Genomic DNA, 26,834 nt, shown 5'->3' with positions numbered 1-26,834 from the left:
AGAAAAGATTTTCCACAAATGATTTTGTGATTCAGATCAGATCAAAAATTTAAAATAAATCACTTGAAAATAAAAGTCTGAATTCCTGATCTTGTTAGTATCGCTGCATATTTACTGGGCTGTCAAAGCTCTCTTCATCCATGGGAAGAAACCTTGTTTCCAGCAGAAACACACTAGAAAACATTAAATATAAATCTAAGTAGTATTCCGTGAATTTGCAATGCTGGTTGCCTATAGCAACGTGAGGGCAATGCTGTCTGGCTCTGCTTAATCAAAAGTGCAATTTTAATCAATATTAATAACAGAGCGTATCCAAATACAGAAACTCTTTGCTAACATACACCTGACACTTAAGTAAAAGAATCTGTTCAGGAGGTATTTTTAAAAATCAGACCTGGTTACTAGAGAACACTTAGAGAGACAATGTAATGTTCCCAATAGTGCTGCTCATAGACAAGTTGCTCAAGGTTCTCAACGCCATTCCCCCACACTAAAATGAGCCTTCCAAAAAAAAAAAAAAAAAAAGTTGTAAACTAGACAACTTGTCTGTCTCCTCTCTGCAAAGCAGTCGCAGCAGCTGCCTTCACAGGTTTTCCACGTGCCCAATAGTGAAGAACTACAGGATCCTCAGCGTCCTCCCAGAGAGGGATGGAAGGATTTTTCTGGTTGTTTCATTAAAATGGGACAACTTACATGATGGAGAGGTACATATCAGCCGAACAGCAAACACCCCTGGATCTTGCTCAAGTTCCCAGGCACGGGGAGGCAGAACAGAACCCCTCCTTGCCTGAAAATTCTCTTCAAATAGTACAATCCATAGAGCCATTAGGATTAGGGTGACCAGATGTCTGTTTTTAAAGTGACAGTCCCATATTTAAGCCCTCCTGTAGGTGTTCTGACTTTCTTAAAAACAGGCGAATTGTCCAGTATTTTCTGTCTCCTCCGCATCAGTACTTGTGGGTCCTACTGCTGGCCAGATCCCTGCTCACCAGCCACCCGTCCACTGACAGTGATTCCGATAGGGGGCGGGGGGGGGCACTAGTGGCAGACAATGGGGGTAGGTGTGCAAGGCAGGTGGTGGGGTGGCTCTCCCTGCTGGTCTGTCTGCATAGCCCCTGCTGCATGCGGGCTCTTGGCCAGCAGGGCCCTGCCCCCTGTCCCATTTCCGGACAGCACCGGCTGCGCACCGCGGTAGCTGGTGCGTGTGGGCAGGCGCCAGGTGGCAGCCAATTACATGTTGCCTCTGCTGCTCCCCCTCTTGCTGTCCTCTCTTGCTTTGCCCCTTCACTCCCGCACAGCCCCACTGCTTCTCCAGATCCCCCACGGTGGGGTGCGTTCCGCTTCCAGGGCTGTATGGAGAACCAGCCCCTGGCTGGAGCGCTCAGCTCACCAACAGCCTGGCTGGCAGGCTCCTTCCTTTCCCCACTGCCTCTGGCAGGGCCGGTGCCCCAGGAAAGCCCAAGACCCTCTGGCCTGGAACACTGGTCAGGAGGAGCCAAGCCCTGCATGTGCCAAAGCCCCGCACAACGCTGGCATGGGGCAGCCTCTGCGCCGCTCAGCTCAGCTCTGGAGTGATGGGGGGGGGGGGGGGGAAAGCGATTTCCAACCTGTTTGCGCCCTGACCCGGCAGGTTCCACGACAGCCCCATTATGCAGGGGTTTAGCATCCTCTTCACCTGCCGCCCACCACCCTGGGTCCTGCCCCCAAGGAGTGCGGGGCTGCTCCACCCCCTAGGCGCCTTCCTCTGCTGAGCCACCTCTCTGGCCAGGTTTGCTGAAGCCCCTGCAATCAGGTTCCCTAGACCCTGGTACACAATGCATCCTTAGGACTTAACCCCTTCCTGCCCGTGCTGTAGCCGGGGGACAGGAGGCAGCTGGGTTATGTCAGTCACCAGCAGCAAGCTGGAGGTGTTAGCTGTCTTTCGACACTGTGCGGGCAGGAAGGGGCAGGCTTCTTCCAGCCACAGGGGAGCAGGAGAGAGGGGAGGGGAAGATGAGTGCTGCAAAGACATAGGCCAAGTCATCTGTGTCCCCCCTCACCCCCGTGGCTGGAAACAGCTCCCGTCCCTTTCCTCCCGTAGAGTGCGGAAAGGCTGCTGCTAGCCACATTCCGGTGTGAACCCTGGCAGAAATCTGAGGGGGGTATGTGACCCTGCGTGCCCCCAGACGTGTTGCCTTGGGATGATGCAGCGCCAGGTATCCAGAGAGGCGGGTCCATCCCGGGGGCCTAGCCAAGCATAGAAGGCGGAGAGTGCCTGGCAGGGACGGTTGGGTTAGTTGGTCACCACCTTCTGTGAAAGAGGTGTACGGGAGTGTGTGTGTCACCCCTCCTCGTGTGTGCGCGCGGGGGTGGGCTGTGTGTGTCACCTCTCTCTGTGTAAATCCTAAATCCTTAAAGATAAGAAGATAAATAAAAAGAATCCAACTATTCAGTATTTCTTTTTAACAGGGGCTCAGTCAACTTGATGTTAATTAGAATATTTGTGCTGCACAGTTCTGATTGCCATTGAACTTGCATGAATATGAGTAATTTTACCAGGTGTCCCGTATTCAGCATAGGGAAATATGATCACTGTAATTAGGATAGTCTGGGTCTGCAGACTGCTTTGGGACGAAATTAGGCCTCCATGACGAGCAGAAAAGGAACACTCCTCCAATTTGAGAGCCCCCTCCCCAGCCATTGAGACATGATCCTCAGTCAGAATAAATTCACCGGACGTAGAAGGAAAAAAATAGTAGAGTGATTAAATCTAGAGTGATTAAAATCCTCACTTACTGCACAACAGGCTGACTGGCAACAGTTCTATCCTTTATCAGATCAGCAGAGAACCTTTCCCCAGGGGAGAAAGGATCTATGGACGCTTTTGACTTCATGAAAGAAAATGTGAGTAAGCATGGAGAAGCGTGTAAGGCTTAAAGCTCGTGACACTTGAGCAGGTCTGACATGCCCAGCAGAGCACTGCGGATTAGGCTTCTCCATGGTGAGTTTACCCCAATCTGTTCTGGCTAAATTCCTAGGGACAGATTTTTCATTTCAGCCAAAGACAGCAAACCTTTTTGCGGAGAGGAGAGAGGCATGCAGCCAGGGGCTCACACCTGGGTTCACATACTGAACCCCAAGGTGGACCAGCTCACTTGGTACATCTATTGTTAGTGCAACCATCAAATTTGTTAGTGCAAGGAAAAGCCTGTGGTGCTAAGTCTCAGAGCCTGAGTCAACTGACCAACCTTCAGGCTATTGTACTAAAAATAGCAGCAGGGAGGTTCGGGCTTGGGCTGGAGCTCCGGCTAGGAGACCCTGCCCCCCCCTTGCCGCGTTTCAGAGCCCAGGTGCCAGCCCAAATGTCTATATTGCCATGTTTAGCCCCACAGCCTCAGCCCCATGTACCCCAGTCGATTTACCCTTCTCCGAGACTTGGTGCCGCGGGTTTTTCTTTGTGCTGTAGATAGACCCTCACAGGTCAGCAGTTAACACATCCCCCTTGCTACAAAATGTTCTCCCAGATAGTTATCCAAATGGCACACCTGGAAGCGAGCAATACACAATGGTATATACTCCATTGCGCTGAACACTTTTATGCAGTTTAATTTCTCAAGTCTAAATATCAACTCCTGAAAGCTGACATTTTTCTCTCTCCAGAGGATATTAGGAGTCCAGAAGGGAGCTGTTTGCATAGGAAAATAGGATGTGTCAGATATTAAGCAACCAGTGCAGAAAAAGCTAGGGGAAAGCTTTTGACGCAAACACACAAACCAAATTGAATTTGCCTTTTTACTTCTATTAGCTGGCTTTTGCATAGGAGGGTCAGAGGGCATTCAAGTACATTGAAAGCTACCCTCTGGTAGAAATCAGTTCATGAGAATTGCTGATCCAGCAGTACATGCACGTTCGGCTACATCAAAAAAACCCTTCTGCCTCAGCCATCTGCAGGGGATGTGGACTTCAAAAGGCAGCTTCTCTGGAGATCAGAAAGAATCCTTACTAGTTGTTTCACTGGAAATTCTTAATGTAGGAATCTGCATTCGCTTTTGGAAAACTACTCGTATTTCACAGGGCTGATCTCCCACTCTGACACCTCAGTCTCCCTGTTTTCCCCATCTCTCCTGGTACGCAGCCACAACGACCCTGTTTCTTGCTAAAGAGTTCTTGGAGAAGGTTAGTTGACTTAGTGATTAAATTGTTTTGATTTTAGCAGAATCCATTTGTACTGTAATTTATTTTAGGTACTTCAGAGTAAACCTCACAGTTACATATTTATCCTCACTAGAAACACCCTTGTGAGGAAGGGAAGAACTGAGGCACATAGCGCCAGGGCAAAGATCACACAAGATCTCTGTGGCTGAGCAGAAACTCAAACCAACGTCACCCAAGCCCCAGGCTAGTGCCCTAACTACTGGACTATCTTTCCTCTCAAACAACGAGCAAAAGAAAGATTTTACTAGCAAGAGATAAGCAAATACGAGTACTAACTCCAACTAAAAGGGGCACAAGATTAAAATTCTCCTATGCTAACAACTGACCATAGTAGCTTTTAGCTAAGGATCCCTACCATTCCTCTCAAATTAGCAAGGGTGCAGCACTGATCTCAAGAAACACTGGCTGGGTGTCCCTCAAACCTATCAGCCGTGCCCTGCAAGAACACAGAAGATTCATGTTTGACTTTTTGTCTCAGTCTCTTGCTCTCCCCTGAAGACAGGGGAAGAAAGTGACCTGCATCACTCAACAGTGACCCCTCTAGCTAATCAGGGTGGTATCAACACCAAAGGGAGACCTGTCAGTCTTGCTCCTTAGGAAGCAGAGTAACTAAAATGGTTCCTTGGCGGGTGCAAGGGAGGATAAGTCTAAGGACTCCAAATATGATGACAAACACTCAAACAAGCAAGCAGAACCTTGCTGTGGTAACAAACCAGTCTAGAAGTCCCAAGAGATAGACAGATGTCCCAACCACACAGTTTTATGACCCCACACCTGAAACCATTTACTATTAATAGGAGGAAAGAGATGCCAAGTATTTTCAAGGTGATCACTACAATCTGGAGCAGTCAGGACAGGTTGTGATAATATCCTGCATTTCCATAGTGCCCTTCCCCCAGAAAGATCTCAAGGGACTTGAGATGCCATCTAACACAAAGCGACCATGCTCCTGATTGGGACCTCCGGTGCTGCAGCAACTACAAGCACACAACTATAGGTAGTAATTGTCACCCAGCAGGGAAGCGCAAATCACCTCTGGAGTGGAACACAGTAACTGGGAAAGCACTGCAGCACTACAGAGCAGTATAGGTATAACCAGACCTACAGTCAAAGTGGCGGTAACACACTGCTGTTTGGTCAAGAAACCAGGTTAACAATTTTTCTTGTGAAAAGCATCACGGGACCTTTAAAAACTGGGCTTTAGCCCATGAAAGCTTATGCTCAAATAAATGTATTAGTCTCTAAGGTGCCACAAGTACTCCTCGTTCTTTCTGCTGATACAGACTAACATGGCTGCCACTCTGAAATCTAAAAATTGTAAGACATCAACCATGGTTTGAGATCTTTGAGAACTCCTGGAAGACGGCAGAGGTCCCAGAGGACTGGAGAAAGGCAAAACATAGTACCTATCTTCAAAAAGGCGAACAAGGAGGACTCAGGGAATTATAGACCAGTCAGCCTAACTTCAATGCCTGGAGAGATATTGGGGCATATGATTAAACAATCCATTTGTAAGCACGTGGAGAATAGAGTTAAAAGGAATAGTCAGCACAGATTTGTTAAATTAAGTTGGTATGGCATGATTTGTTCTTCTTTCTTTGATAGCGTTCCTGACCTAGTGGATGCGGGGAAGCAGTAGGCATGATATTTGGTTTCAGGAAGGCTTTTGACACAATGTCCACATGACATTCTCATAAGCAAACTAGGGAAGTGTGATCCAGATTAAATTGTTATAAACTGGGTGCACAATTGTTTGGAAGACCATAATCAAAGGGTAGGTATCAATTGTTTGCTGTCAAATTGGGAGGGCATATCTAGTGAGGTCCCACAGGGCCAGTCCTGGGTCCAGTACTATTCAATATTTTCATTAATGACTTGGATAATGCAGTGGAGAGTATGCTTTTGCAGATGACACCAAGGTGGGAAGGATTGCAAACACTTTGGAGGGTATCTTAAAATTCAAGATGACCTTGACAAATTTAAGAATTGGTCTGAATTTGACAAGATGAAATTCAATAAAGACACGTGCAAAGTACTTCACTTAGAAAGGAAAATCAAATGCACAACTACAAAATGGGGACTAACTGTATAGTTGGTAGTACTGCTGAAAAGGAGCAAGGGGTTATAGTGGACCACAAACTGAATATGAATCAATAATATGATGCAGTTACAGAAATGGCTAATGATTCTGGAATGCAAAAAAAAAAAAAAAAAAAAGTGTTGTAACACAGACATAGGAGATAACTGTCCCTCTCTACTCAGCACTGTTGAGGCTACTGCTGAAATACTGTGTCCAAATCTGGACACCACGCTTAAGGAAAGAGGTGAACTGAAGAGTCTCCACAGGACAGCTGTAAAAATGATCAAAGATTTAGAAAACCTGACCTATGAAGAAAGGTTAAAAAAAAAACCCAACAACTGGGCATGTTTAGTCTTGAGAAAAGAGGACGGATGGGGAACCTGGTAACAGTCTTCCAATGCTGTTATACACAGGATAGTGATCAACTGTTCTCCATGTCCACTGAAGGTAGGACAAGAAGTAATTAGCTTAATCTGCAACAAGGGAGATTTGGGTTAGATACTAGGAAAAACTTTCTAAATATAAAGGTTGTTAAGCTCTGGAATAGGCTTCCAAGTGAGGTCATGGAGTCCCCATCATCACAAGCTTTTAGGAACAAGTTGGACAAATGCCTGTTAGGGATGGTCTAGGTTTACTTGGCGCTGTCACAGCGCAGAGGGTTGGACTTGACTTTTTGAGGTCCCTGCCAGTCCTACATTTCTATGATTCTATGGTTGTCACATCCAAAAGATGGAACCGGCAGCATCAGAACTAGGGGATTAGTTCAGTAGCGGTTCAGAATAAAGAATGTTACTCTGAATCTTAAACTGCAGCAACCGAACCCATCTCTACAGCAACTGGGTTTTCCCTGGTGACATCTTAGCCCAGTTTCACCCTGCTTAGCTAGAGAGATCTGACAAGGTAAGAGACCCAGATACATAAAGCTGCAGATTTATTTTAATTGCACAACCACTTTTATACTCCAGGCAGAGTCATAACAAGGCCACAATATTTTCAAATAAAGTCAGATTTAAATCCATCTCTGGGGATCTCAGAGTGAAACCTCAGCCTCTCCTCACCCCACTGCAGCAAAATAAATGATACCATAATACTTTACACTTATCCCACACTTCTCCTTCATAGATCTCAAAGCACTTTACAAAGCTTAGCATTTTAAGCAAGAAAGACTGCATCCTTGCTTCTTCCTCCTGCCCCCACAGATATTTGAATTTCTATTGAAAATGTTTTAATTTGCAAGGATTTCATCTTTTGAAAGGAAAGAATTTTGGGGCTAAGCAGCAATGAAATCAGAGAACTTGTTACCCAAGTTGGCCAAAATCAAAGCTAGACTTCAATACTACCTCTCCATGCTCATTTCAGCTAGCAGCTATATAAAGTGCCCAGGACAGAGTGTTGGCAGTAGTGTGGATCTCCTTTCAAAGCTCTGCAACAAAATTGAACAGGAAACTCAAGGACTGTGATGCCTCTCTTGATGAGGCCCAAATACCTGTCATGGTGTTTTGCAGATTCAAAACTGTTAATCCCCCTGCACTGACTCTTAATTATACTTAGCACTTAGAGGCAACACAGTCTACGATAGCGTGTGTGAGCACAGAGGTCTCTGGAGAGTACGTTGACAGAGTCCCTGAAGAAATTCTGCAACTACGTTAATTAAACCAGTGGTGACAAGTCAGGTGTGTATCCTAAACCAAGAGTCACGCTTCAGGTACACAATATTGCAAGAACTGCATCCACCTTTCCTTTCCAGTCTTTCTGATCAGATCTTCCTTCTCCCCCTCCCCGCTTTACTTTCCCAAATCTGCTTTAAGTTCAAATTCACCCTCCTCACCTTTAAAACTCTCTCCACACATCATCTGCTCTCCCTAGTCTCTTTCATTCCTTTTATGTCACCTGCTATTTGCCCAGAACAATTTCCCAGCTGAAGTGTTTGCCAAGCTCCTTCCTGTTCCTTTCAGGAAGGCGTCTAAAAACCCTCCTATCCCAAGAAGGATCACCACTATATGGACAACTTCGCTTATTCTTTGATTGGAAGCTCCTCAGTTCAGAGACATGCCTGTCTGTGACAGTTCACTTATTGTTCAGCACTGTTACGAGATCACAGCTAAACCTCTTATCTACAATGACCCAGAAGTATGGCCTTTTCCAGTGTGTGGTTCCTCCAGTCAGCGAGTACATACAGACAGCTCATACAAGTCTTCATCTGCCTGCAAAGGCAGAGTAGGGGGATCCTGATATAGGTTATTTGAAAACCATGATTATCTGCCTGGCCAGATATGGAGGTGTAACCCACAGATGTATAGTGCCAGCAAGCATTGCTGCATCTTGTTCCAAGTGGCCTCACTCCTCATGTCAAAGTAAGTCACTTGCATACTAGTCCACAGTGACCACACCTCTGTACAGAAAGAGAAGACTGTCTTGACTTAGAATTAGCACATTATGGTCCACAGTTGTCACTCAGCACCCTGGCACTAGATGAAGTTTCAGTCATTTCCAAGTCCACTCCCAAGGTGGGCTTCAACAAAGCAGAGATTCAAGTAAGGAGACGTTAAGCACAAGCATCCATTAGACACAGCTGGCAGACTTCATCTTGCTTGGTCAACCTGAAAAAAAACGACTTACAGAGCCACTTGCCACTCTTCAGCAGGCATTAAATAATTTTACTAGATCCCAGTTGTCTGTCAGTCCTTTTGCCATATTCCCTTTCCCATTAACCTGAAGCATTACCAAGATATCTGCACACAAACATTATCCTGAATCAGACAGGAGCCACAGACATACTTAGGCAGAATGGTTGAATGACCTGGTAAACATCAGCAACGAAAATTCTGTTTTTCAAGACAAAAAAACAGAATTAAGTTTCAAGTTATACAAAAAGCAGTTTTGCAAAAAAAGTCTGAAAACTTAAAAGGTGACCTGTACAGAAAAAAAACTGGGTTTGTGGCCTTTATATATAAAGGCAGCCTGAGTTGTTTATTCCTTACTTTTTTCTTCTTGCTTTGCACTAATAGTTCAGATCTTGCTTTACTAAGAGAACTCTGGACAAAAACAGACAACTGGAGAAACAATAAGGATGACATCGGATGTCAAGGAACTGAAACCTGAACAACCGAAAGAGGAGATTTTAAATCAGGGAGTTGAAATGCTCTTAACACCTACCCTACTTCAACTTCTGCCAAACATTTTGAAGGAGCGAGCAGAGAAAAGATTCAGTCACCCTTCCTATTAAGGGCTGAAAAAGTCCTCCAAGTTCTGCTCTCCGAGGAATGCTCCATTAACAAAGTCAAAAAAGTGCCAAAGTGTAAGTAAAACAAGTAATTTAAAACCTTTCAGTTCTTTACAAGATAAAATAGTGAATAAGGGCACAAACCTCATTTCTCCCCTATAAAACTGGCTTCTAACTTGAACAGGTTCTATCACTTAGTGCATCCATCATGACTGGATCTCTAGTCCATGGTCCAGCATGTTGCTTCATCTAGGGCCGAGCTAAGCTTTAAACAGTGTTTCCATACAACACACTGTAGCAGTGGCAGAAGCTCAGGGTGCTCTTTGAAGGCAGTGGGTGCTCAACAGCCAAAGACTTTATTTGCAAGCTAGCTAACAGCCAGCTTTGAAAAAAACTGAGACCGTGATCTTGACGAGCCAGCGGCACCATGCCATCTGCAGACGGACAATCTGGACAAACACTTCTGTACATACAGTACTAATCTTGAAGTTTGGGGGAATATTTGGGGGGGATTTCAATGCTAAATAGACTCCATAATTATATTCAATATCACCACAATGAAGTATGTGACATTACAATGTGCCACAGAAGCATCTGTATCACTGAGCAACAGGCCGAGATAGACAGTAAAAAGCCTCTATACCAGCGGTCCCCACACTTTTCAGGGTCATGCCTCCCTTATCCCTGTCCACTCCCCAACCACCTCCCCCAGGAGCCAGGGCCGGGAGCGGGGCCATGACTTCGGGGAAGTGGGGTGGGGCGCAGACAGGGGGGAGGGGACAGAGGCCGGGGCCGCAGCCAGAGGCCGAGGCTGGGAGCGGGGCCAGGAGCGGAGCCGCAGCTGGGGGAAGAGACTGGGGCTGGGTGCAGAGCCGCACCTGGGGGCTGAGGCTGGGGGTGGAAGCTGCGACCGGGCGGTAGTCGGGGGACAAGACCAAGGGCAAGGCTGCAGCCAGAGGCAGAGCTGGGTTGGGTGGCGCTCCTGTCCTGCTCCCTGTGGAGGCTGCCCAGGCCCTGCCGTGGCTCCACCCCCACCAAAAATTCCTCCGCACCCCCGTAGTGGGAGGCTCCCCAGAGTTTGGGGACCTCTGCTCTACACAGCCATAGCTTGCTAATCACTCAGCCATGAGAAAATGCAGGAAGGGGCTACTGCAGTTACTTTAAAATGAGATTTCTGATAAAACCCAGTACATTTGGTAAGATTTACCAGATGGGGCAATGGCTGTTTAAGATAATTACCAGTGACCAATCAACTGAATTAAAGAAAAGAACGGATGTCCCAGTAATGACCCAGGGAGAACAGCATTACTATGCTAGCATAATGAAAGCAATGCACCCTTTTAAGCCTTGAAAAATAAAAAGGATTCATTATATTTCAGTTAAAATTAGAGCCTGGAATGCAATTTCCATACCTACTAAGGGGAAATTCATCAGTGTCTGAAAAAACCAATACAAAGCAAGACAACCCCAAAAGCAAGGAAACAACACCCTGGAAAGGGTGTAACGCTTCAGAAGGTCATGCTTAGACGAGTGCTTAATAGGACTGTACAATCATGGCTGCCTAGCTTCTTTGCATGTCATCATGAAAGGCTTATCACCACTGGAACGAATTGCAACAGAACCTACTAGGGGACTTTATATATATTCAAAACCCATTAATATGACAGGGAATTACTGGCTGTTTCTATCAGACTAGTTACAAACAGGGAGTGCCAATGGCCTAAACCAGTCGTTCTCAACCGGAGGTGTAGGGCTCCTGGGGGGGGGGGGGCACGAGCAGGTTTCAGGGGGTCCGCCATGCAGGGCTGGCATCAGACTTGCTGAGACCCAGGGCAAAAAACCCAAGCCCCACCGCATGGGGCTGAAGCCGAAGCCTGAGCAACTTAGCTTCGCGATGCCCACTGTGGCATGAGGCCCCAGGCAACTGCCCTGCTCCCCCCTAACACTGGTCCTGGCTTTTATATGCAGAAAACCAGTTGTTGTGGCACAGGTAGACCAAGGAGTTTTTATAGCGGGGAGGATGGGGGGGGGGGGGGGGGAGAGAAGAGGAGAATCTTCAGAAAGAAGAAAGGTCGAGAACCCCTGACCTAAACCATCTAACTCTACCCTAAGTTATTCACAAGGGGGAAAAACCAGACCTAGGTAATCTGTGTCTGCTTACAAGTTCTTGTTTAAGAAAAAGTGACACTAAAAAGGCTTCAGATTAGGAATCAACAGAACAGAACTCAGTGTTTGTATAGCACTTTCAAAGACGTTGAAAAACACAATACTGCATATGCTTATAAAGACAAAATGAAGGGTGAAACACCTGGATTAAATACATAACACATGAACTGATTAAGGAGATGTGACAGGACCTTTGTGCTTTACAGGGAGCGTGACCCCATGATAAATCTTTTGCCAGATATTTGTTTGGATAATTTCAGAGGTTTGGGAATTTTAACAGTGAACACTTCTACTGAACGTAGGAGAATAACCTACAACCACTTGCATTATGCTAACAATAAAAGTTTCCTTCTAGATGAGAATTTAAAGATGACGACTCAATGTAACTGACATCCAGAGTTTGGGATTAGTAAAACTTGTTTTTACAAAAGACTATCCTGAGAAGAATTGATCATGTTTTTTAAAAAAAACTAATTCCAATGACATTTTTAAATCTAACCCTTTTCCTGCAATGTAGGCGACTCAGTTTACTTAGGGCCTAGATATCACACCGGTTGTGCTTGTTACAAAATTAAGGATTCTCGTTTACATTTAACCAAAGAGGATTGGGGTTTTAATAATGTAGTGCCTAGACACCTCAGTCAGGATTGGGGCCCCAGTATATGAGGCATTGTGAAACCCACAGCAGACAGTCACCTGCTCCAGAGAGTTTACAATATAGACGGTCGTGACTAGTCTAATGTGTTCATTACAGAGCTGGGAATAGAACCCACAGCTCCTGATTCTCTCTGGCTCTGCTGGCATTTTACTTCCATTTCACATCCAGACTGCTCAGCAGCTGACAAAAGCCATTTGCTTGCTAAAATGCATCGTTATATGCCTTCCTTTTGTCAATTTATGAACCCTACACAACCCCCATGCATTTATCAAGTCGTAAGTTCTACAGACTTAGCACTCCTGAAAAATCAGACAGAGCATTTGCAATTCCCATTGGCTTCAACTCGAGTTATAGGTGCTTAGCAAGTCTGGAAGAGGGAAAACAAAAAAAAAACAAAAAACAAACAAACAAACAAAAAATCAGACACTAATCCTTAGTTCACTGTTCTCTGAAACTTCCTTTTTTCAAACTTAGTTAAAAAGTCTCAGATTCTAGACACTCAATGTGAAATTCTTATAACAAGCTCATTCCCAGAAGCTCAATGTAATTCCCTTTGGAGTATGCAAAAACTCCCTTTCTTCTGCAGAAAGGGAGAAGTTCTGTGCCTATTCAAGTCACAGACAGACTGGTATTCCAAATCAAGCACTCTCCCATCCCCTAAGTAATTTCTTTAGACCAGAGGTTTACTTTCACAGCATGGACTGTCTCAGATTCTCAGAGGTCCCTTCATTGCCCTAATTTCTGTAATTCAAAGCAACTGCTTCCATGGAAAGCAACATGTGGAAAGTATTTTCACTGAAGAGTTCAGGTATCCATAGAAGCAGGTGAAAATGAGAAGTCACCCTGTGATCTTCCATCTCTCAGGACCACCAGCAAGAACTCTGCAAAGCACTAATGAGCCATAGACCACAGTTTGCTTTGAACTATAAATGCAAAAGCCTCAAGTTCAAGAGTTAACCCACGGTATGGGACTTCACAATACAGCAAGTTTTTCAGAAGTTCAGTGGAGTGTGACACTTTGCCACAACCAACCATTCTACTTGTTCTTGTAGTAGGATTTCAAGTTCCAATCTTGGTCAAGTTCTGAAGGATATTTGCAAAAAAATAATTCGTGATCAACCAGATCTTCTGGTGTCCTTTATAGACTTTTTAGCAGCTACAGGTCTTGCTCATTAGCATGCATTGGATGCAAATGAGTCTTCAGCTCTTCTAATGCATTGTGAAAGCTATCGAGACAGTCTAGCTGACCAAAATGCAAATGTGATCTCTAAACACGGATTCCAGAGAAATGCCTGTGGAAATGCACAAATTCCAAAAGCCCTGGTTCCTGTAATAACTGGCTTTAGAGGCAGAAGAAACAGTGAGGATAAAAAGCTAAACAAAAAGACGACAGATTAGACTAATTTAGCGGTGACAATGGGTGAATTTTGAGATGGATAAGTTTCCAGACCCCAGTGTTCCAGCCACATATGACAAAAAGGGTATTTCAGTCCTGGAAACCAATATAGCTGCAGTCATGGCAATTCATGACTGAGACCAGGTAGTAACGGCCCTGAAAACCACATCTGTAGGATACAAATTGCATTGAAGCAATGAGTAAAATGCACTTAGTTTGGAAAAGACTAAAGCATCCTGTGAACTCTTTTGTTGAGATAAGCTAGTGTCCAAGCAAAACACAGTCCGGGCTAATCTTGCAACTGAAGTGGTGGTGGCCTCGGGTGTTCCAAGGAATGAGATTTAACTAGACACTCAAGATATAGTAGAGAGAGAAAGGGAAAAGTGTGGCCAGAAGTGAGCAAGATGATGATCAGTGCTCAGAACTGCACAGAGGAAAGCTGTGGGAATATTACACATTTGACAAGGAGATGTAGATCACCAAAGCTTCAGAGGTGAAGGCTACTCAACCTCCTAAGACCCATAGAAATTGCACCTCACATGGACAAGAGCTCTAGTGTAAACAGTTCTACTTGCAAAAAATCCTTTTGCTGAGATAGTATTTCTATTCTGGGAGCTGGTTCAAGCTATAATGGCAAGCTATAATGGCTATATGATCTTTTGCCAGTATAAAGCTCCATTTCCACTAGGAGGTTTGCTGGTACAGCTCTACAGGCAAACCCTTTAAGTGTAGACAAGACCATAACATTTCACCAAGTACCAACATGCTTCTCATGACCCAGCTCATTTCATTCAGCTGGGAGAGGGGAAAATAAAATGGCACATAGGAAAGTTCACACTTTTTCACTCTGAGAAAATTAGCATGCACAGCAGGTGTGTGCAGGAATAAGTGCCCCTCTAAAGTGGCATTAAGAGTCCTGCAGATATGGAAGATGGAGAGCGCCATCATGACAATCATTTAATACACTTGCTGATGTCTTAGGGACAAGAAAGGGACCTAATTCACAAGCAGCTGACTGACAGTAAAAAAAAAAAATCACAATTTGTTAGGACACAAGGACTAGTAGAGGCCAACAGAAAAGTAACCATGTCCATCCCATAGGCTCTTCCAAAGTCTGCAGCAAGCTGTTAAGAAGCCAGTGATCAAGCTACTTGCTCTCACCATGACAATACAGTGCATGACATTACAGAAGTTTATACTGACCTGGGGCAGGAAACAATGATCATGTTCTCTGCTGGAACGTACAAATAAACCAGCCAGGATCTAACGAGTATGTAACTGTAACCCTAAGAACTCCGCAATGCCAGCTGGAAAACAGTAACTCACAGAATCACAGGGTTAGAAGGGACCACAAGGGTCATCTAGTCTAACCCGCTGCCAAGATGCAGGATTTGTTGTGTCTAAACCATCCAAAACAGATGGCTATCCAGTCTCCTTCTGAAAGCCTCCAGTGAAGAAGTTTCCACAACCTCCCTAGGCAGTCTGTTCCACTGTTCTTACAGTCAGGAAGTTTATCCTGAGATTTTAGATTAAATCTGCTATGCTGTAGTTTGAACCCATTCCCTCTTGTCCTGCCCTCTGTGGCAAGAGAGAACAACTTTTCTCCATCTTTTTTATAGCAGCCTTTCAAGTATTTGAAGACCGCTATCATGTCCTCCCTTAATTTTCTCTTTTCCGAACAAAACATGCTTAGTTCCTTCAGCCTTTGCTCATATGGCTTGCCTTCCACCCCTTTGATCATCTCTGTTGCTTGCCTCTGGATCCCTTCCAGTTTCCCTACCTCCTTTCTATATATTGGTGACCAAAACTGGACACAGTATGCTAGCTGAGGCCTAACCAGTGCTGAGTAGTGTGGTACTATCACCTCCCATGACTTGCATTCTATGCCTCTGTTAATACAACCTAAAATTGCATTTGGTTTTTTTGCAACAGCATCACATTACTGACTCATGTTGAGATTATGATCCACCACAACTCCCAGATCCTTTCTCAGCAGTGCTGCTGCCAAGCCAGTTATACCCCATTCTGTATTTGTTCATTTGTTTTTTCTGTATTTGTGCATTGGTTTTTCTTCCCTACATTTGTCTTTGTTGAATTTTATTTTGTCGGCTGTAGTCCAGTTCTTGAATTTTTCAAGATCCCTCTGAATTTTAGCTCTATCCTCCAAAGTACTGGCAACCCCCCGCCCCCACGTCATCTGCAAATTTGACTAGTCTGCTATCTATACCTACATCCAGGTCATTAATAAAGATGTTTAACATTAGACCCACGACAGATCCCTGTGAAGCCCCACTTGAGACCTCCTGCCAATCTGACATTCCACTAGTTGTTACTCTTTGCTTGCAGTTATTTAGCTAGTTATGTATCCATTTAATGGTAGTTCCGCCGAGCCCTCATTTCTCCAGCTAACTGATCAGAATGTCACGTGCGACTGCGTCAAAAGCCTTGCTGAAGGCCAGGCATGTTATGCCCACTGCATTCCCCCATCCACCAAGCTAGTTATCCTGTCAACGAAGGAAATCAAGCAGGTTTGGCATGATTTGCTCTTCGTAAATACATGCTGGCTGCTAGTGATTACCCCTTCAGCATCCAGGTGTTCGCAAGTTGAATGTTTTATGCATTGCTCTAGTAGCTTCCCAGGTATCAAAGTCAGGCTGACTGGTCTATAGCTCCCTGGCTCCTCCTTTTTACAGATGAGTCATACGTTAGCCCTTCTCCAGTTTTCCAGGACCTCTCCTGCTGTCCATGAGTTTGCAAATATTATTGCCAGTGGCTCTGAGATTTCTTCAGCTAATTCCTTCAGTACCCTTGGGGGAATAGCATCAGGCCCCACTGAGTTGAATTCATTCAAATTGGTCAGAAGATCTCTGATGTGTACTTAACTTATCCCAATCTGCATCCCTTCTCCTTTATCGTCTATGGTAACTTTGCCAGTCGTGTTATTTTTTGTAAGAAGACTGAAGCAAAGTAGGCATTGAGCAGCTCTGCCTTTCTATCATCTTCCATTACCAGCTCACCTCTCCATTCAGCAGTGGACCCACACCATCCCTGATCTTTTTTTCCCCGACGGGCCTGACCAACTCACTCCACCTAAAACACTGCTTTCATAGTATATGTCCAAAGAGGGTCACGTGAGGCTCTTATAAAATCTTATGTCACACTGATCCTCAAATCACTGAGAGATGTTTGAACGGATGCTATTTAAGGAGTAGTGTATATGTACTAAAATGTGTTTCAAAGTCCGCATCCAAGACAGGATTGATACACAGGTTTTGCAGGCAAATTCCCGTCTGTCTTGGTGCACGTATAAATTAAGCACGGTAAGCCAACACCAGGGAAGCTGTTTGCAATGAAGTGAACAGGAGGATGTGAAATCAACATAAAGTCAACATACCAGGGAATAAACCCTGGAGAAAGAGCGGGGGAGGGAGGGGAGTCATCTGGATTCTGGGGACCAACAATGAATTTGGGGGGGGGAAAATATAAGGTAGCGGCAAAATAACACTCATGTTGCACCTTCAGAAATAATCAGGCAGTATGATTACATTGTGATTACAAACAGGATGCCAACCTATTCCATCTGGAAGCTCTGGAAAGGACATTTGGGTGAGAAGAATGCTTTTGGACCAGAGGTTCTCAAACTGAAGTGGGCCATGACCCAGTCTTAATGGGGTCACCAGGGCTGGTGTTAGACTTACTGGGACCCGGCCCTGAAGCCAAAGCCCGAGCCCCACCACCATGGCTGGAAGCTGAAGCCCCAGGGCTTCAGCCCTGGGAAGTGGGACCCAGGCTTCAGCTTAAGCCCTGGGTGGCAGGGCTCAGGTTGCAGGCCCCCCCACCCTGCCCCAGGGTGGTGGGGCTTGAGCTTTGACTTTGCCCCCACCCCGCCCCCCCAACCTGGGGTGGAGGGACTCAGGCAGGCTCAGGCTTTGGTCCCCGTCCTGGGGTTGTGTAGTAATTTCTGTTGTCAGAAGGGGTTGCGGTGCAATGAAGTTTGAAGACTGCTGGTTTAGACAGATGGTTAGTCTATTAAGTATCATCTCTAGAAAGCATATTATACTTTGGTTTTATATGTAACCTTTTGTTCCTATTATCCTTACTCATCTCTAAAATCTTAATCTTCGATAATAAACCTATAATTATTTTCATTATAAATAAAGCTCAGTGCTGTGATGTCATATAGGAGCTGATCCTCACTTGAATGAAAGAAGCGGATGTGTGCACTGTTCCTTTGGGGACAGTTTACCTGATATGACTGAACAGCCAGTGACAGGATCAGGATTTTGCAGGGGAATGCTTCAAAGTGGGTTTGAGGACTGGGATGCACCTATTGTTAACCTGCAAAGCAAGACGAGGGCCCTGAAGAGATTGTTTGGGTGCCTAAATCGACTAGTGGTATCAGGGAGATGACACCTAACTAAGCACAAGCAAGTCTCTCTCTTCCTGGAGGCAGGGGAAAGAAGGTGACACCCACCCAGTCATGGGCACCATGAGAACCAGCACAGTAACTAATTTTAGTGTCAAAGTACATTGAAATGCACAAGCTGTGCTCCCATTTGCACCATGTACAGAATGCCAGGCACAAGACGAACTGCCACTCTGCTAGGATTCTCAGAAAAGACAAGACTCTACTGGATTTATTAGAATGAACCCTGGAGAGACAAAGGTTAATCTGTTCATATTAACCTAGACCATAGTTAGAGAGGGAAGCTACAGGAACGCAGAGCTAGACACTTGCAGACAAGTGCCCGGAACCCTGGATGACGACACCCTGCTCACACATCCAGGGCTTAGGGTTTCACCCATGAGGTGGGGGCAAACATGCTCAGTTTGGGGTAGGTATATTGAGGGAAGACAAAGAATTTAGGAATACAACTCCCATCCTGGCCTTTTTTTTATTATTATTTATTTATTTTTAAAGAAAATTGACAAGCAATGTTCCCTCTAACTTTTGACAGGCTGTGTGCGCAAAAAATTTCTTCTGTGCAAATTTTTGTACTTTTGTATAAATTTTTGTGCACGCGGTGTTTTGCCGTGTGCACGGGGTTTAGGATCTGCATGAGCACGCACACACGCACAGCTTAGAGGGAACAGTGTTGACAAGTAAAAGTTATTGACAAGTAGTGAGGACTGTTTTAAATGTCTCTGGGCCACAGCTTAAAGCACCAGGATGTTAGAGAAGAAGGAAAAAATAGAAGTGTACATCAACAGAACTTAGAAGCACACACTGCATGCATCTGGCCAAGCAACCTAAACCTTCCTTCGGAAAGGTCAAGGGAAAACTCAAACAGCTGATCCAAAGCCGTTTCAACTGCTTTAGCCCAGATTCTTTCGAATAGGTTGAGCACAGAACTGGGGGCCAACTGAAACTGGCAAGAGGTTTACTAGTTGCCAAATTAATATCTTAGTGGTCACTGTACGAGGTTAGTCAGAGAATACAGACTGGGTCACACATGGGCTTTATATATGAAGTGGCGGCAGGTTATATAAAGAACTCAGAAGTTAGGAAGTGTTAGCACACAGCACCCCTGCCTACCCTGCATGTTTTTATGTAGATTACCCTCACCACACAAAACTGTGAATTTTTAACTACCTAGATATTTATATTGTGCTAATCACTTTACAAGCAATATATTTAAGCCTTAAATGCCACACGAGACAGCCATGTGAACCCCATTTTAGAGGCAGAGAGACTGAAGTGATTTACCCAAGGTCCTAGAAAGCCTGTGGAAGAAGAAGAAAGTGCCAATTTCTACCCCCAGTCCTGTGCTTTAGCCACTCAGTTCCCGCAAACAAGGTTCGTAAATATTTTCCCTTGCATCTTCACCCCCTCACCTTCCAGATGGAAAATAATAACAGCATCTTCTTCTGTTCACAACCTACAACAGCTTCAATCCTCAAGATATTAATTAGACTTGAATAGAGTGAGGTCTTGAATTAATTCGTTTTGGAGGCAAGAAAGATGCATGTCTGGGGAAACCATACACAACCCCGACCAACTGGTTAAATAACTGAATTCCAACTCTGAATGTGAATTTCATTCAAAAGAAGTTTTTTCCCCAGGCTGATTGTACTCCAGTTGAGGCCTAGTGTCCAATTCTGGGTGCCACATTTCAGGAAAGATGTGGACAAATGGGAGACAGTCCAGAGAAGAGCAACAAAAATGATTAAAGGTCTAGAAAACCATAACCTTTTACGGAAGACTGAAAAAATTGGGTTTGTTTAGTCTGGAGAAGAGAAGACTGAGAGGGGACATGATACCAGTTTTTAAGTATATAAAAGATTGTTAACAGGAGGATGGTGAAAAAATTGTTTTGTTAGCCTCTGAGGACAGGACAAGAAGCAATGGGCTTAAATTGCAGCAAGGGAGGTTTAGGTTGGACATTAGGAAAAGCTTCCTGTCAGGGTGGTTAAGCACTGGAATAAATTGCCTCAGGAGGTTGTGGAATGGCCACCATTGGAGATTTTTAAGAGCAGGTTGGATAAACACCCGTCAGGGATGGTCTAGATCAGTGCTACTCAAAGTGGTGGTCCATGGACCGGTGCTGGTCCGCGAGCCATTGGCTGCCGGCCTGCGCGCACATTGGAAAAAAACTGCCGGTCCCACACATCAGATCGCTTGAGAAGTACTGGGCTAGATAATACTTAGTCCTGCCATGAGTGCAGGGGACTGGACTAGATGACCTCTAGAAGTCCCTTCCAGTCTTATGATTTCAACTCCTATTTCTCCACAGACACCTCTATCCTGGAGATGGGAGGCAAAAGGTACACCCACAAAAATCTATCCCCGCAACAAATATTTGTTCCTATAAATTTCTGAAAATGTTAGGATGATCTTCCTAATCAAAGACTTCCTACCTTTGGTTTATCTATAAGAACTAATAAACCAACATAAGTACTCATCTCACTGATTGCTCACCATCTGAAAATCTGCCAGTTACTATTTCTGTATCAAATTCATACTACATGAGAAGCAGAAAAGACAGACAGACATAGTAACATAGGATGGGAGCAAGTATTGCTAAATGCAGGAAGGGAGGACTTCTTTGTACTTCTAGCGTGTAAGGTGGTGTACAAAAGCCATGTGTAACAGGAGGTTTAGTGAAGGACAGAAAAATCCACTCACCCACAGGGAGCTTTCTCTGGAGAGCTGAGAGACCATATTCTAGTATAGCAGAATTTAGTCTTTCACTTCAAAAAAAAAAAAAAAAAAAAAAAAAAAATCAAGTTCCTACCCCATATGAATGCAAAGCCCACCTTCCCAATGAAAGTCAATGCAGTATTGTCCTCCTGAATCTAAAAATATTTCCAGTGCCTCTGCTGCAACACATCGTTTTGCCAAGAACTGAATCAGAAGAGCAAAAGACTCCTAGGGTTTTATTCTGCAACCTGTTAACACAGTATCTGAGCACGTTCCACACAAAAATCTATAGCAGTAGCAAGGTCCCCAGCGTATTTCGTGGAGTCTCTGGCACTTCTCCATTTCTGGTGTAAAAACTCTGCATGGGTAGGGTTTGAGTTCAGGGTTTGTTAATTAATGTACTTTCCCCTCATGTTAATTTGTTTCGGGGTAATTTTTTATTGGTTGGGGTTTTTTGGGGGGGACTCACGGAGAGAGAGAAGGGCAGGGAGTCAATGTTGCACGTATCATTGGTATACTGGAAAGGACTTTCTGAAGACTGGTCGGTTTCACAGCTACTAGTGAGAACCCCATCAGTAGTAGTGAAATCCATCAATCATGTCAGTTTCGAATTGCTGGTGGGGATCTCTGAATAGATCAGAAGAAAAGTACTGCACCTGAACCCAACTCCTTCCTCTCCCCTCCGTATAAATGGCAAAGATAAGTTAGGACTTGATTCAGAGCCCATTGACTTCAGGAGCAAAGGGCCTTAAAAAGCAACAACTGGCAGACATCCAAGAGTTCTGAAGGAAGTGAAGTGCTGAGCTAACAAAAAATATGAAGTCTCACTAAAATCAGCTATTCTACCAGAGGACCCCCACAAACCTCCCCAAAAGTGATAAACCTGTCTTAAAAGGAGCACTGGGCTGATCCTGGGAATCACAAACCAGTGAACTTTATTTCGTTACCAGGAAACTGCTGACCTTTTGCATTTGTCACTTCATAATTATACAAGCAAACAATTTGTACTGTAAACAATTGTTTTATACAACTCTGTTTTCAGTTATTAGCTTTTTATTGAACATTCATCTCAACACATCATAGGTGCAAACTAGTGCACCTTCTGTAGAGGAAGACCTCTCTCTAATCTACTGGAATTGTAAAGCATGCCCACAAAACAGTGGATAGAAGAGAACTGGCTGACAGCATATTTGGATTTTCAAAAAAAAAAAGAAGCTATTAGAAACAGTAATCCCAGGGCAAGATAAAGTACTGTCAAGGAATAGAAATTGGCTACGAAAATGAAGAGCAGGAACAATTGGTCAGTTTTCAACATGACAAGAGGTTAACCTCGGGGCACACCAAGGTTCTGTACTAGGATTAATGGATTATATACACATCTCAATGATCTGGAAAAGGGTTTACAGAAGTAGGGTGTCAGATGAGAAAGTTACGCTGGTTAGTCAAGATCACGAAAGACTGAGAAAAACTTCAGAGGGACCTAAACAAAGTTAAGCGAATGGGCAGTTTGATAGATGAAATTCAGAATTGACAAATGAGGTAACTCATATTGGAAGGAATAGACTGAACTATTGAGACACACTGCTGGATTCCACATTAATTGTAACCTCTCAGGAAAGGGACCTGGACATGACTGCGAACAGTGAACGAGACTTATCAGCATCGAGATGCTGAGGTAACCAGACAAGTCAGTATTCTGCAGAGGTTTGAACTGGGGACAGATTGTTTCTTTCAGTTGTGAGTGCATTAGAGTGGGGAAGGCATATTATAAAGATTGGTCGAGGTAAACAAGACTCCCAGGAGAACCATTTAAAATCTGACTCTTCATAGTGCCTTATCTACAAAGATCACAAGCTACAGTTGTGACATAAAAACAGTCATACTGGGTCAGATCAATGGTCCATCTAGCCCAGTATCCTGTCTTCCAACAGTGGCCAATGCCAGGTGCTTCAGAGGGAATGAACAGAACACGTAAAACATCAAGTGGTCCATCTCCTGTCACCGATTCCCAGCTTCTGGCAAATGAAATGCAGCCACCTCTGAAGTAGAGACCAAAAGCCTCCAAAGCACAACATTAAGAGGAAATTTTGTTAAGTGTATCAGAACAAATCCCCAGTTTTGGGAGAAGTACCAAGGGAGTGTTTATAACCACAGGTGGTCAGAAGTCTTCTCCTTCCTCCCCGACTATCCAACAGGAACAGACCCATATCATAGTATCAAAACCTACAGTAAGTTACTCTCTAAGTAGGACAGTCTGAAGAGACTGCTAGATATTTTGTAAGAACAGAGATATGGCAACAACAGGAAGGGAGAAAGGGGGCTGTTGAAGGGAAACAGGCTTGCTAGAATATTAGGGCCTCTCCTCTGCACCCCTACCTTAACATTTCCTTGTGTCTTTGCTTGACAATACTGAGAATGCTGCCACACAATCCCGTCTTGCACATCTGCTTATACTTAACAAAACTACTGGCCATTGTCCACCTCTCTTTCTCGGTCTCTTCCCTATTTTAATTGCTCCCCACTGTACCTAGCTTGAATTCTAAACTTAATTCTTTTTCTTGGTGTGCAACAGTATTCTGCAGTTCTCATCTTATAAATGCATATCTGTAGATAAGGTCAAACATGGTCAAGAGAGTCTGCAGAATTCACATGGCGCTCCTCCACACTAAACAGAGGAGAGGAGGATTCCCCATGATCTGATTGCATGGCAGTCTAAATGGGGATTCATTCTGGGATTCTATGACAGGGCTGGCCAGAGTACAGCCTGTGGGCCAAATTCTGTTGCTCTGCAACAAGTCCCGCAACTACCCTCATTGTTAATAAGCAACTGCCCATAGTGACTACAGATCCCAGCAGGCAATGCCCCACCTTGCTCACAGCAGACAGGGACTGCTGGAGCGGATTTCATTTTATATTAATTAGGTGCAGCCCTTGAGCTTCCGTCAAGTTGCCAACACAACCTGTGGTTGGGCAAGGTTTGGTCCTCTCAGCTATATGCTCAATAATTAGACAGATTATTTTTTTAAACCTTCAGTGTAAATGGAAGTTATTTCAGGAAAACAAAATGGACGTGTCGGTCCCTCAGTCCCTGCTCAACAGTTACAGTTCCAGCTATTGTCAAGCTCGACAGTCAGAGGGCAAGAGACAGCATACGACAGCCCCACAGACAGGTGATAATTAAGCTTCAGAATCAACTTCAGTTTTGGAGTGTGCACTGGCTGGAAAGGTTTCAGACAACTTTCTAAGAACAGCCATTTTTTTTAAAAGCCTTTAAATGCTACACCTGCCTCCTAATTTCACATCAGACTGGAGACGCAGGCCAATAAACTGTCAAGCTAAGTTGAATTAGTTTTTAGGTAGAACTGTGGCAGCCATTCTGTGGCTCAATCTGAAGAGATGGAGCTGCAAATACACTGTAACTGTCTTCTCTCAAAGGAGATGATTTTCAGAAGTCCAGAAATCAGCATGTTTGACAAAAACTCTACAGTAGAGAGGAACATTTTCAGTGGATTTCAAGAGGGAGCAGAAAGGCAGACAGCCCTCCTACCGTCAAGGTTCTCAATGCTCACATCAGGTATTGGTCACTGCCAGAGGCATGATACCCCCACTTGACTTGCTACCCATTTGATCCAGAAGGCAGTTTATGTACAGCAGATATTTTGCTTGGTCCATTTGTTTTTGTTTTTAATTTGGGGGAGGGGAGGAAAGGAGAGCTAGTGCAATAGGAGGAAGGGGCAGAGTTGTTCTCTTCTCACATTCAAGGTTTGCACAAAGAGCTTGAATTTGATGTGCAAACGAAGGGCAACATGATCTGGGCTGTGAGGGGAAAAATCTCTGCATCAGCTTGCGAATTGCTTGAAGGGAAGATACAAGGAGCAGGTTTCTAAGGTACCTTCCTGGTTTTAAAAGCGGTAATGCAGCCTTGCAGGTGGACCTCGGAGTCAGGAAGATAGTGTTCTATTCTCAGCTCTCCTACTGACTCACTGTATGAACTTGGGCAAGTCATTCCACATCTACGCCTTCATTCTCTCTTCTGGAAAGTGAGCATACCTCAAAGAAAGACCTTTGGAGAAAATACTTTACCTTGATGCAGACCCTACAAGTCAATTGTTTCAGCTAAAATACGCAACTTCAAGGTTCTGAAAAGCTTTCAGGATGTGAGCAATACTCCATGGCCATAAACATATAAAAGAACCAGGGTCAATAGCGTTAGAAAATATTTTAATGTTCACAATGAGCCAAAAACCAGGTCTTTCAGAATTGATCACTTCCTACTTAGAAAGCTTTTAAGCCCTGACTTGCCAGCCCTCCTCGTATCCAATTTAAAAACCCTGGGGAGCAGTTATCTGCCAGATCAAGAAAGGAAAACATCCTAGGAGTTCGGTGCGGTCATGAGTGTATAATAACTATCCACCAGTGCATAGGTATGAATTGGCTTAGAATCTACTGCTGTATGGGTCACAACCCATCCCTTGCTATTTCATTTTCACATGAAATTCTGCAACCAACCAACCAGGTGGCACCCCACCTATTTCTACATAACAGCCTGCAAAAATGTGAACAATTAGATGGTACAGGGAAGGTATTTCACTATAAAACGTTATTCTCTTTACTTGGATTTCATCCCCACTCCTGACAAGAGGAAGGAAAACTCTTCTAAAGGTCCTTCTCTTGGACTGAGTTGTTCCTAACGCTCATCTGATTCTTGTTTTATTTGTATGTTTTTCAAGAGATGAAAGTGAACAAACAAGGAACTAAGAAGTGGTGCTTTTTACCAATTTGGATTTGGTACAGGATACGGCCAAACGTTATTGCCATACAGTAGTTTGTGGCTTCCAGGTAAAGCAAGTGGGCAGTCTCAGTGCAGTTCCTACTGAACAGATATCCCCATGACAGAGCCACCGCAAGTGCTTCGCTCTTTAGCAGTTTCATCAGAGAAGCCATAGATGATATAGGCTAGGTGGACTTAAGTCACAGGTCAGGGCTGACACATTATCAGGGTGATGCATGGAGGAAGCTTGCAATGCTGCCACAGCTTCTGTGACTGAGCAGAACACTTCAGCCTGCTGGGCTGTTTAAGTAGGCCAGCACCTTCCACTGCCATGACACTGAATATTTCTGAAGAGTGTGGCAGCCATGTCAGTCCCAGAATATTAGACAGACACGGTGGGTGAGTAATATCTTTTATTGAATGAACTTCAGATCACCTGAAGAAGAGCTCTGTGTAGCTTGAAGGCTTGTCTCACCAACAGAAGTTCGCCCAGTAAAAGATATTACTTCATTCACCTGGTCTCTTCATTTCTGAAAGAGGCAATATAACCCAGGAATTACAAAACTAATGGCATGTACTGGGCGGAGACTGATTCAAATGCAGAAGGGAGCCCTTGCCCATCAGTGGTGTCCAAGGGTAATGCCATGGTGAGAAACCTAGTCTGTTCCTGAGCTGCTGGGATTCCAACCAAGGTGCAGTCTATGGCTCTCGCTCCCTCTCTCACATCAGGTCACTAGCTAGTAAGTGCAAAAGATATTAAGCCACCCCGAGCCTAGGAACAGCTCCATACTGGAACAGACCTGAGGTCCAAGTAGTCCAGTACCCTTTTTCTGACAGTGACGAGTAGCAGCTGCTTCAGAGGAAGGTGCACAAACCCTGCAGTAGGCAGATGTGGAGTAATTTGCCCCACATGCTAGACCTCATCCTGGCCTCTAACAGTTAGAGGTTGGCATAAGCCCTGAAGCATGCTGTTTAACATCCCTTCCAAAATGTATAATTATGATTACTTGGGATAGTCTTAATATTCATAAGTGTACAATCCATTTTTGAAACTTGCTAAATTCTTGGCCTCAAAGCTGGGTGCCGAAAGGGAGAAATTAGCTCTCGTTTATCCATTCCCCATCACTGTAAAACCTCTTAGCTACTGTGTGTGTAGTCTGCTTTTCTACCTTTATCCCAGCTTCTGCGTTTAGAGCCATGTTCCC

The 26,834-nt window shown here is 44.5% G+C and overlaps 1 protein-coding gene and 1 long non-coding RNA gene across 9 annotated transcripts in view; both read right to left on the bottom strand.

Annotated features, from left to right (window-relative positions):
• Positions 1 to 23,655, bottom strand: part of LOC119566598 — a 31,326-nt gene extending 7,671 nt beyond the window's left edge. Inside the window, exon 1 of the long non-coding RNA XR_005225851.2 lies at positions 20,844 to 23,655. This is a non-coding gene — a long non-coding RNA (uncharacterized LOC119566598). The remainder of the gene's footprint in view (positions 1 to 20,843) is intronic.
• The window catches only part of FAM219A (family with sequence similarity 219 member A), a 138,849-nt gene that overhangs the window by 108,116 nt on the left and 3,899 nt on the right, over positions 1 to 26,834 (bottom strand). The window lies entirely within an intron of this gene.

This window comes from Chelonia mydas, chromosome 5 (assembly GCF_015237465.2).
Source record: "Chelonia mydas isolate rCheMyd1 chromosome 5, rCheMyd1.pri.v2, whole genome shotgun sequence".
NCBI lineage: Eukaryota > Metazoa > Chordata > Testudines > Cheloniidae > Chelonia > Chelonia mydas.
This window is presented reverse-complemented; position numbering and strand designations above follow the sequence as displayed.